Source organism: Peromyscus maniculatus, chromosome 22 (genome assembly GCF_049852395.1).
Source record: "Peromyscus maniculatus bairdii isolate BWxNUB_F1_BW_parent chromosome 22, HU_Pman_BW_mat_3.1, whole genome shotgun sequence".
In the NCBI taxonomy this organism is placed as follows: Eukaryota; Metazoa; Chordata; class Mammalia; order Rodentia; family Cricetidae; genus Peromyscus; species Peromyscus maniculatus.
The window spans coordinates 27239765-27250452 of NC_134873.1; the positions used below are offsets into that span (position 1 = coordinate 27239765).

Below are 10688 nucleotides of genomic sequence, written 5' to 3' on the forward strand. Positions count from 1 at the left end.
TGCTTCCTAGTGCCTTGGGAATGCTGTGGCGGACTGTAGGTGGGCACGGAATCCTCACTGAATGGAGTGGGGGCTGGAAACTGGAAGCGCACATGGAAGATTGGCGAGGAGACTCCCAAGCACATGGGTGGTCAGTTGTCTGGAAGATCAGCTCAAGGCAGCATGGCGGGAGGTAAGCATCAGTGGTCATTGAAGTTGAGAAAGCACTCTGATCATAATCAGGACAATTAAGGGGACCATATAATTTATCACTCTAAATAGGACACTTTGTGGGTGAAAGGGAAGCTATTAATAATTACACCAGGGCAACAGGCATAAAATAGGACTGTCTCAGGCAAGCTGGAATTTATGGTCACCCTGTGATCATTAACTAAGGGAGAGACCCTCCTGCAGGGATGTGTGAGCCCGGGCAGTGGGCATTCTATTTGCTCGGTAATATTCTAAGGTTTGCCCTGTAGGGGTCTCCAAGATTATATCCCACTAGATAGAAGGGATCTTTTCTGAAAGGGGTAGACCGACATCCTAAGTCATCCATCCCTGAAGGAAGCAGACCTCCCACTAACAGACAATGGAGCTGCGAGGACAAAGAAGAGGAGATTGCTTCTCCATGTTATCAGGCCCCACTCTGAGCTGAGAACCCTGGGTCAGTACTAAGACAGCAGCCAGGAGGTGAGAAGTGTTAGCAATAGTGATTGAATAAGTCGTATGCCCCAGGCACCCTCCATACACGTCTGTACATGTGTATGTCCCCAGTGTCATCTCAGATGTGTGGGTAAGGTCCGTTCTCAGTTCTCTAATGGATAAAAGAAGTAGCCATCCATCTCATATTGATTAGAACAAGAAAGGGGAGGTGGGTAATGTGTAAGAGTTTGTGATGGCTAGACTTAATTATGAGCTCGACACAATCTAGAATCATTTGAGAAGAGAGTCTCAACCAGGACTCATGTAGACCAGGTTGGCCAGTAGATATCTGTGGGGGACGGTTTTGGTTGGATTAATTGATGCTCAATGACCCAGCCCACTGTGGGTGACACTATTCCCGAGGCAGAGGATCCTTGTCTAAGAGTAGAAAGGGTGCAAACAAACAAACAAACAAACAAACAAAAAGGGTATGCATGCATTCAATTCTCTCTGCTCTTGACAGTGAATGTGATGTGATTAGCCTCTCCTTGCCTAGACATTCCTACAGTGACGGACTCTAACCTAGAATTCCAAGCCTAGCTCCCTTCTTCTCCCCAAGATGCTTTTTGTCAGGATGTTTTATTACAGCATCGGAAATGAAATTGGAACATGTGTTCCCAACAGTGGTTCTTAAAATATCTCTTAGGACAATGATTTTCAGACAGTTAGTACGGGAAAACTAAATTAAATGTTTAGAATGCCAATGTAAAATCTGATGAGACTGAAGACTCTAGGATTCAACTTTCTGCTTCCTTTCCTTTTCCGTGTTCTAGCCTCAAGAAGTGGCACTAATGGATACACTAAATGCTGCTGCTTGGACCATGGCTTAAGCACAACTACCCCCACAGAGGTGACATCTTGGACACACTTTACATGGCAGTAGAGGGTAGAGGTTGAGATAACATGCCTAGAGGTCACATAGCACTTGGTTTTGTTGATGTCTTGTTAGCCTTCCCATGACACACTTCAAATCTAAAGGTGGATACCTGTATAACACCAAGAAGAATGATTGGCCAACCCCAAATGACTGCAGCCAGGATCTAATATACAAACTGCGTTTGTTCCCTGGGTCACCCAATGGTCTAACATAGTCTCAACCTCTTGTCTCTTGACTCCTCCTGCTCTCTCCTGTAGAGCAACCCAAATGTGGTATCTATGAGGTCAAGGTTACTCAGATCTCCAGGGCTGGCTGCCACAGCCCCCATCACTAGTGGGTATTGAGATCTAGGGAGTAGGGTGAGGCCAAAAAGGCACTTGGGTGCAAAATTTAAATTGGATCACCGTCAAGATGGAGCCATCAGTTGGCCCTTCACTTTTCCCCTCCCTGTTCTGGTCTTGCTGAAATGTCCACCTTGTTCAATGTCCACCCTTCCATCCCCTCCCAGAGTGGAGCCTCTTCCTAATGTCTGTTGTTCTTGCTAATCCTGAAGGCACCAGTTGAGTGACCATGTTCAAGACCCCTGCTGTCAGGTATGTAAGCAGTTGGTCCCCCACTGGTGGCACTGTATTGGGAAGTTGCAGAGCCTTCTGGACACAGAGCTCAGCTGGCAGACATAAGGCCACAGGGATAAAGACAGAAGGCTATAGCCACCTCCACTTCCTATAGCCTGATTCCTCTGTTTCCAGACCTGCCCAAAGTCAGCCATGCCCTCCCTGCCTCTCAAATGGGTGAAACAGAATAAATCCTTCCTCCCTCAAATTACTTTTGTAGGGGATTTATTCGGTAAGAAGCACGCTCTCCCTCGGGGATGAGTAGAGTGATGACTGAAGGCAGAGCTTCCAATTTCTTACCAGGACAGGCAGGCCGCACATGGGTGGGGTTGATAATAAACTATGCACACACAGCCAGAGGCATCGTGGCTGCTGCGGGGCCTGGCCACATTTTCTCCATTTCTCTGGGTCCATAAATGGCATGTTGGAGGAGGCTGGGTTGCAGCAGACACTAAAGTTTGTGACCCATCTGTTTCAAAAGCATTACAGTGTTCCCACAGCTGTTGAAAAATGCCAGCGGAGAAAATGAACAGTGAGAAGGGGCATTCTTCTTGTCTTCATTATTTTTTTTAATTATTATTGCTGTAAAGAGACCATGACCAAGGCGACTTGTAAAGCCTTCAATTGGGGGCTTGCTTACCATCTTGGGGGTGAGCTCACGACCATCATGGTAGGGAGCATGGCATCAGGCAGGCATGATGCTGGAGCAGTAGCTGAGAGCTTACATCAGATCCATTGGCAAGAGGCAGAGAGAAAGCTAGCTGGGGATACCATAGTGTTTTGGAACCTCAAAGCCCACCCCCAGTGACACACCTTGGCCAACAAGGTCAACACCTAACTCTTTCCAAACAGTCCCACCAAGAGGGGACCAAACATTCAAATATATGTGCCGATGGGGGGCCATGCTCACTCAGACCACACAATTCTGAAAGTCAGGCTGCTATCCACACCTCTGGGCAGGGCTCATCTCACACAATCACTAGCGCCCCAGCAAGCCCAACAGCAACAGAAAAACAATCAAATTACAAACCCCATCAAGGTCTTTCTGTATTTTTTTTTAATCTATTTATTTTTATTTTAGGTGCCTCGGTGTTTTACCTGCACATGTGTCTGTATGAGGGTGTCAGAGCCCCTGGAACTGGGATGACGGACAGTTGTGCCCTGGTATGTGGGTGCTGCAGGTCTTTTGGAAGAGCAGCCAGTGCCCCTAACCACTGAGCCATCAGCTTTCTGTCTTGGACTCATTCTTTCTTTGCCCCAAACTAACATTTCCCATCATTTTTCAAGGACTCACCTGGGTTAAAACAAATATCCCGGCTGCACTTCAGCCCTCAGGATTTGCTCGCTTTCTTCCACTGTTTTTCACAGCCTTGGCTTAGAGATGAACATTCAGTCCAACCGCCACCAGTTTTGATCACCGGTTATTGACGGATGTCATCAAAAATTTTTGTTTGGTGTTTCATAAAGCACTGCCCTTGAGAGTCTTGTGGGGGCCAGTGGGAGCTCAACAGCAGTAAACGGGGGTCCCTCATCCTTCCCTTCAAAGCCTGGTGTTCTGTGACACTATGCTAATCAAAGGCTGAGTACCCCATGGCATAGAGATCCTGGGGTGCTTCCTGGATTAGGTGTCCTTTTAAAGGGATATTAAAGGAAAAACAATTTTAAAAATGTCAACATGAGAGAAAACTCATTGCAGGTACAAAAAGGCTCACGAAGAAAGGCCATAAGGCAGAAACATACTAAAAGACTTCAGGACTTAGCTAGAAAACAAATGGGATAAGCTGCTGGGGTTAGCATATGTGAAATCTTATTTATAAAGTTCATTAATCTTGCAAATGTTATAGGTGATTTTCAAGAGGAGAAAAGCAAACAGGGGATTGTAAGGCTGTGATGCCACTACTAAGAATTATGTTCCTGGCCAATTAGGAGCCGGCAACAGGCTCATCAGGGGCCTGCCAGGTAGGGTCACAAGGGGGCTTGAGAGAGACCTTCTCAGAGGCAGATGCTGGGGAGGCTAGAATGAGATGAAACCCAAACACATAAAACGACCACAAAGAGCTGCTGGATTTCTGACCCGAGGCAGGAAGATATTTCAGAGGCAAAACTGTCATTGTGGGTGCCAATAAAACAAAGCTGTAACCGGAGAGTGTGGAGCCAAGGGAAGCTGGCTGCAAAGTTACAAATACCCCCGTTTGCTCACTTTTCCTGAGGACCCCGGGCTCGGTTTGTCACTGATATGAAGAAGGCAGTTCCTCCTGCTCCCGCTGGCTATAAGGGCCAAAGAAAATTCCATACCACAGCCAGAATACGGCCAGTGTCTGCCAGCTCCCTTCTTTACCGTCACAAATCGAAATCTGGATAGGGAGCGTCTTCACCCAGAGGCCGCAGTTGAGATGCATGCTGCTGTTATCCGTCAGCATCCTGTCTGTTTTCTAAGTCTCTGTGACGTTTATTATCTGCCTTGTGTGAGTCTCCTCAGTTATTCATGAAAAGGATGAAGAAACTAAAGGGGGACGTGTGTATTAGTCAATCATATTCAGAAATTACTCCTGTGAGATCAAAAAAGGAAGGAAGGAAGGAAGGAAGGAAGGAAGGAAGGAAGGAAGGAAGGAAGGAAGGAAGGAAGGAAGGAAGGAAGAAGGAAAGAAAAAAAGGGAAGAAAGGGGGAAAGAAAGAGAAAGTTTTTTTTTTTAAAAAAAAAAAGAGAGACTGTGTTCTTCCTTTGGGTCTAAACAGATGTTTACCAGATGCATTAGAGACAAGTGACTTGCGTGTGTTCTCCTCACTGTGCCTGGCTGATGCTTTGCTCTTGTGTGATGCAGGAGGCTAAAGAGACATTTCCAGAGAGCTACTGTCTAGAGACCAGGCAGCGAATCAAGGTCCCTCAGGCTCCTTGTGACCAAAAAGGAACTGATGTTTCCTTTGTTGGCCTCTGGCTGCTAGGAACCCACATTTCTTCATCCACCACAGTTTACAGAGTGAAGGAGCCCTGGGGACCAGGGAGCTTATTGCTAGAAACGCAGGGATGCCAGGATCGCTGGCTTGGATGGGCCATGGTTGTTGGCCTTGACTGGAAGGATCAGATGCAGGGTCTGCAGATAGCCTAGCTGCTGGGTGTGCTCCTGGCCAGTCCAACTGCATACAATTATGCAGCTTTGTTAGTGGCATGTTGATAGTAGTAACTACAGTCTGGTGAATTAAAGGAGATGAGAGATATAAAATGCCTTGAAGAGGAGAAAGTGTCTTCTAACAGGAGATAGGACTTCAATAGATGTTGGCTCCCAGAGCAGTGGCCTTTCCTGGTGGGGGTCCAGGGAGGGGAGAGTTGTCAGAATGAATAGACAACTTGGAACATTCCTCAAGGCTCCATTCCACCAGCACTCCTGCTCCCACATTCTTTGTCCCCAACACACCACACACACACACACACACACACACACACACACACACCTCTCTCTCTCTCTCTCTCTCTCTCTCTCTCTCTCTCCTCTCTCTCTCTCTCTCTTCTCAGGCATTCTGTGAATCGACCACCTTCTTGGACATGTCATCCCTGAGTTGTGTCCCTTTATCTGTCCTAGCATCTCTTCTCATCACCTTTCCAATGTCCACAGTGATGCCTGCTTCTGCTCACCATGATAGCTTGTGGCTAAGAGCATTTCCAAATGCGCATCACATTAGTTGCCAAAATGTCACCACTGCCCACGCTGTCTAATAAACTGTGTGAACTGGTACAAACCGTATGTCCATGCTGGGCCTCACTTGTCTATCAATGGAAATTAAACACAGTTCATGGGCAGGCCCATATGAGAAAATAATCTAAGAATTAAAGGGTCAAATGACAAGCTTGACAAATCCTGTCTATCTACTCCTGACTAGGGAGGGCCTAAATCCTTACTTCCTGTTCCATAAATCTTTAGTGACCCATAGATAGACCTGAAAAGTTTTGTTGGTCCTTTATGTAGGGTTTTTAATGCTGCCCCGAACAGAAAGGCTGTGTCTAGGTACCTACGTTCTTCTGCTTCAGAAAAATAATCAAAATTCTAGAACCACTCAGTTGAGGGAGGTGACTGGATAGGGACCTTTCTACTAATTCCAGTGGTCATGATCCACATAATGATGTCTCACTCAATGACACGCTGCCTGTAGGACAGTGATTTTATATATATCACTGTGACACGGTACCCATTTAAGTTTGTGCAATACAGTCTATGATAGTTTTTGCAACTACAGAATCATATAAAAATAAATATATAGTGGGGGACTTCTTTGTTAAGCAACGCACTACTGTATTTGAGTGCAAATAGTACATATCAAGTCCCATCTACAACCCCAACCTTAGGAGTCAGAAAAGAGAGAGAGAGAGAGAGAGAGAGAGAGAGAGAGAGAGGGAGGGAGGGAGGGAGGGAGGGAGGGAGGGAGGGAGGAAGGAAGGAAGGAAGGAAGGAAGGAAGGAAGGAAGGAAGGAAGGAAGGAAGGAAGGAAGGAAGGAAGGAAGGGAGAGAAAGAAAGACCTGCCTAGAAGTCATTGCAGAAAAAAAATGGAAATCCTCCCCAAAGGGGATAACCTGGTTTTACTGTAAGAGTGTAAGAAGCGAATCTGACTCTCTCTCCCCCGAGTGGTGGATAGAAAGCTACAGGACTCTCTTAAGGTTAATGACACCCGTCAATCTGAGCACCGGAGAGGCGGCGCTGAACAACACAGTCAGTGACTGCTGTCCTCAGAGAGACAACCAACAACGAAGCTGTAAGCACGCGTATGTCAGGAAAAGGAGGCTACAGAGTAGCCGAACCTCAACTCTCCTTGGAGGCCCCTCAAGGCAAATGCTGAGGCCTGAAGGAGGCCAGCTATACTTGGGAACACCTTGGGCAGGAGAATCTGCTGCAGGCAGATGAGCCAACAGACACCAAATAGGATGTGGATACACAGAGAAGTCTGAATTCAGAGACTGGGCTCAGGCCGGTATGAGGGAGCCCTAGAAAGAGCCAGGGGATCCTTTGGGACCATCCAAGAGTCAGACACATCCACACAGTCCCCTGCACGGACCACAGGGGGGCAGGCAGAGTGGCTCTGTACACATCCTCCTGGGTAGAAGCTAATTGTTCTGAGAAACTTCCTCTCACTGCTCCGTCATCATCTGGGAAACCAGGACTCACCGTGCCATCCCAGAAGCTCTGTGTTGGTAGATGTGCTGTGTGGAAAGGGTACACCTCAGAGGGATGGCAGGGTCACTAATGGGGGGCATGTGTCTCCCCAGAACCTTCCCTAAGAGCTCGTAGATTATTCATGGCTAGTAAGAGGCCAGGTTTCCCCCCAAAGGAGAAACACACTGGCTGAGCACTAGCAGCTCAGGCTGGATGGGAACGTCATCCCGGGAAGGGCCCAGAGTGTGACAGGCAGGTGGCATGAAGTGCTCATCCTAGAAGCCTGAGGGCTGAAAGAGACCTCTAGGGAGCTGGGAGCCAGGCAGGGGCCAGGTCTGCCAGCCCCCCCTCCTCCCACAGCAGGCACTGACGGCGCCCCAGCCTGCAGGCAGATGTGGCCATCTAATAAATAATTTACACTCTCCAGGAAATGGACCGCAGAGATGCCAAAGCCATTAGAGGCCCTGCTGATGGGGAAAGAGAGAGGGAAGAGAGGAAAGAGCAGCCATTCAAGGGCTGAATCCTTCTCAGGTCCTAGCCTTAGGGTCCCAAGCAAGCTGATATGTCCCATTCTCATCTGAATTCACAGTAGTCCTCAGGAGTCTGGATTGCTACCTATTACTATCCAGATGAGGAAGAATGAGACTCAGAGACGTGGAACCTCCCCCTGGGATGCTGGATGATTGCCAAGTCGGAAAACTAGGACCACTGACCCTGAAGATGTCCTTTGAGCAGAAGGCATTATAACAAGAAATCATCATTTCCATTTTACTATTGTTATTATTACCCTAAAACAAATGCCGGGAAGCTCCTGGTGTTGTTCCTGGATGAGAGCAAGGCTCTGCTTTCCTCTCAGCCCTCCCTGTCAGCTCCCAAGTACCAATGTCCCCACTCAGGCCCACTGAAGGGATCCATCCTTAAAGGACACAAGGTGTCCTTTGTGGCTGTCATACCCATGGGGAAAACTGAGGCAAAGGGAGGCATAACTTTCTCAGAATCACATGCTTAAAAAAGGACGAGGATGCAACAATCCAGACTTGACAAATCTAGTCCCCTACCTGTTAGAAGGGCTGCCTCTTGTGTCTGAGCCGGTCCCCAACTCTGGTGTTTTACAACACCCCATTTAGAAGCACAAGGAGAAGAGTCCTACCGAAGAAGGGAGAGAAAATGGCCTCGGCACCTGTGCAGAGTCCAGGAAGACCCCATCCGTGGCCTGCACTAATCCAGGAAAAACATATCTGCACATGCCCTGTCCCCCACAGCGAGGACAATCCCAGATTCCTCCAGAGAGAGAGAGAGAGAGAGAGAGAGAGAGAGAGAGAGAGAGAGAGAGAGAGAGAGAGAGAGAGAGAGAAGGAGGAGGAGGAGGAGGAGGAGGAGGAGGAGGAGGAGGAGGAGGAGGAGGAGGAGGAGGAGGAGGAACAAACAAAGCTGTTACTGAAAAAAACAAGCTGTAGTGCTGTGCCATGGCAGAGAAATGAAATGTGTCTCCAGGGGAGAGACACAGGCCTGAGGTTTTATCGATCATTTCTCAGAAACGAGGCCAGTGCTGCTGGAGAAGTGTTTATCTCTCTCTCTCTCTCTCTCTCTCTCTCTCTCTCTCTCTCTCTCTCTCTCTCTCTGTGTGTGTGTGTGTGTGTGTGTGTGTGTGTGTGTCTGTCTCTCTCTCTGTGTGTGTTTCTGTGTGTGTGTGTGTGTGTGTGTATGTGTGTTGTGTGTGTGTGTGTGTGTCTACTCACATGCACAGATACATGTACCCATCACGAGCGAGGTACCACCTCCTTAGGTGGGTAGGCTATACCAAGCCCAGGGTATCATCTTCCAAGGCTGCTGGAACAAAGCACAGCAAACATCAGAGATTTAGTCCATCATAGTTCTAAAGCAGCTGGTGTCAAGGTGTCAGATGTCTGGATGTCCCCTCCAGAGCCCTGAGGGGAAGATCCTTCCCAGCTCCTTCCAGCTTGTCACGGCATTTCCCTCTAGTCTCTGTCCCAGTAGTCAAATGGCCTTTTCTTTGTGTTTCTGAGTCCGAATTTCCCTCTTGTAATAAAGACACCAGTCATCCCTAAATAGGGACTCAACCTACTCCACTGTGACCTCAACTTAGCTTGTGACATCGGCGGTGACCTTATCTCCAAAGAAAGGCACATTCTGAGGTCCTGGGAGTTAAGCCTCAGATATATCTTTCTGGAGGACGCAATTCAAGTTCTAATACTGTATCAAAACTGTGAACCTCTTGGCTCCAAGGGTCAGGCAGGAATCACTTAGCCAAGGCTTCCTTGACCCTCCTGCCAGGGACGGTGGTGGTCTCTTTTCAGCAGCCTCAGGCAAGGGAATGCCAACCACACACAAGAGAGCACGGGACAGAGGCCACAGTAGCAATGGGGCCGGGCCCACCTCCTGTCACCAGCAGGTTTTGAAAAGCTGGCAAATGACTTGCTCACATGAAGTGTCACAGTTTTGGGTTTTTATTTTTTTGCTTTTTGTTTTGTTTTGTTTTTCTTTTTCTTTTTCTTTTACGTTCAGGATCCAAATGAGGGCACTCCTTTGATTCAGTAAATTCCATACCCAGTTGTTGTCTTTGAGACAGGGTCTCCTGTATCCCAAGCCAGTCTCAAATTCTATGTAGTCAAGGATGACACTGGACTTCTGATCCTCCTGCCTCTACTTCCTACATGCTGGGACTGCAGATGTGCACTACCGTACCTGGTTTATACTGAACTGGGATTAAGCCCAGGGCTTCATTCCTGCTAGGCAGGAGCTGAACTGAGCCGCACCCTCAGCCCAAGGACACCTTCCATTACAGCATTTGTCTACAGGGGCATCATGATGGATTTTCTCAAATGTCTGGGTTCTAAGACCCTATCTCAAAGTAAACAAATTAAACAACAATAACAAACACAAATTAACTAAAAACTATAAAGAAAGAGGTCTGGAGAGATGATGGCTCCGTGTTAAGAGCACTGGCTGTGTGCGTATCTAGAGGATGCAGGTTCAATTCCCAGCACCCACATGATAGCTCAAATGGTCTGTGACTCCAGTTCTAGGGGATCCAATGCCCTTTTGTGGTCTCTGTGGGTGTCCAGGCATGCAGGCGGTGAACAGTCATGCACACAGGAGAAGTATGCACACACATTAATTAAATAAGTACATTTTTTAAGGAAAGGGGGAAGAGAACAGGTGTATTAGATATCGAGGAATATAGAACAGAAGCAAGCCGGCCTCCAAAAGTTCTCTATCTCTCATATTACCAAGGGCTCTCTATCCGCCCCAGTCCAGATGTGCAGCCAGGAATATACATGTCTGGGGTCTTTTGACAACAAGTGGTTTAACAGGTGGCATACTGAGGCATCACATGACCCTCCAGGTAGGTA

The 10688-nt window shown here is 47.8% G+C and overlaps 1 long non-coding RNA gene across 1 annotated transcript; it reads right to left on the bottom strand.

Moving 5' to 3' along the window:
• Window positions 1-4872: 4872 nt before the first annotated feature.
• LOC143270207 (uncharacterized) lies at window positions 4873-9342 on the bottom strand. Its single transcript, XR_013047233.1, has 2 exons — window positions 9054-9342; window positions 4873-5471 (listed from the first exon to the last, which is right to left on the bottom strand). It is a non-coding gene; the product is annotated as an uncharacterized LOC143270207 (long non-coding RNA).
• Window positions 9343-10688: the final 1346 nt, after the last annotated feature.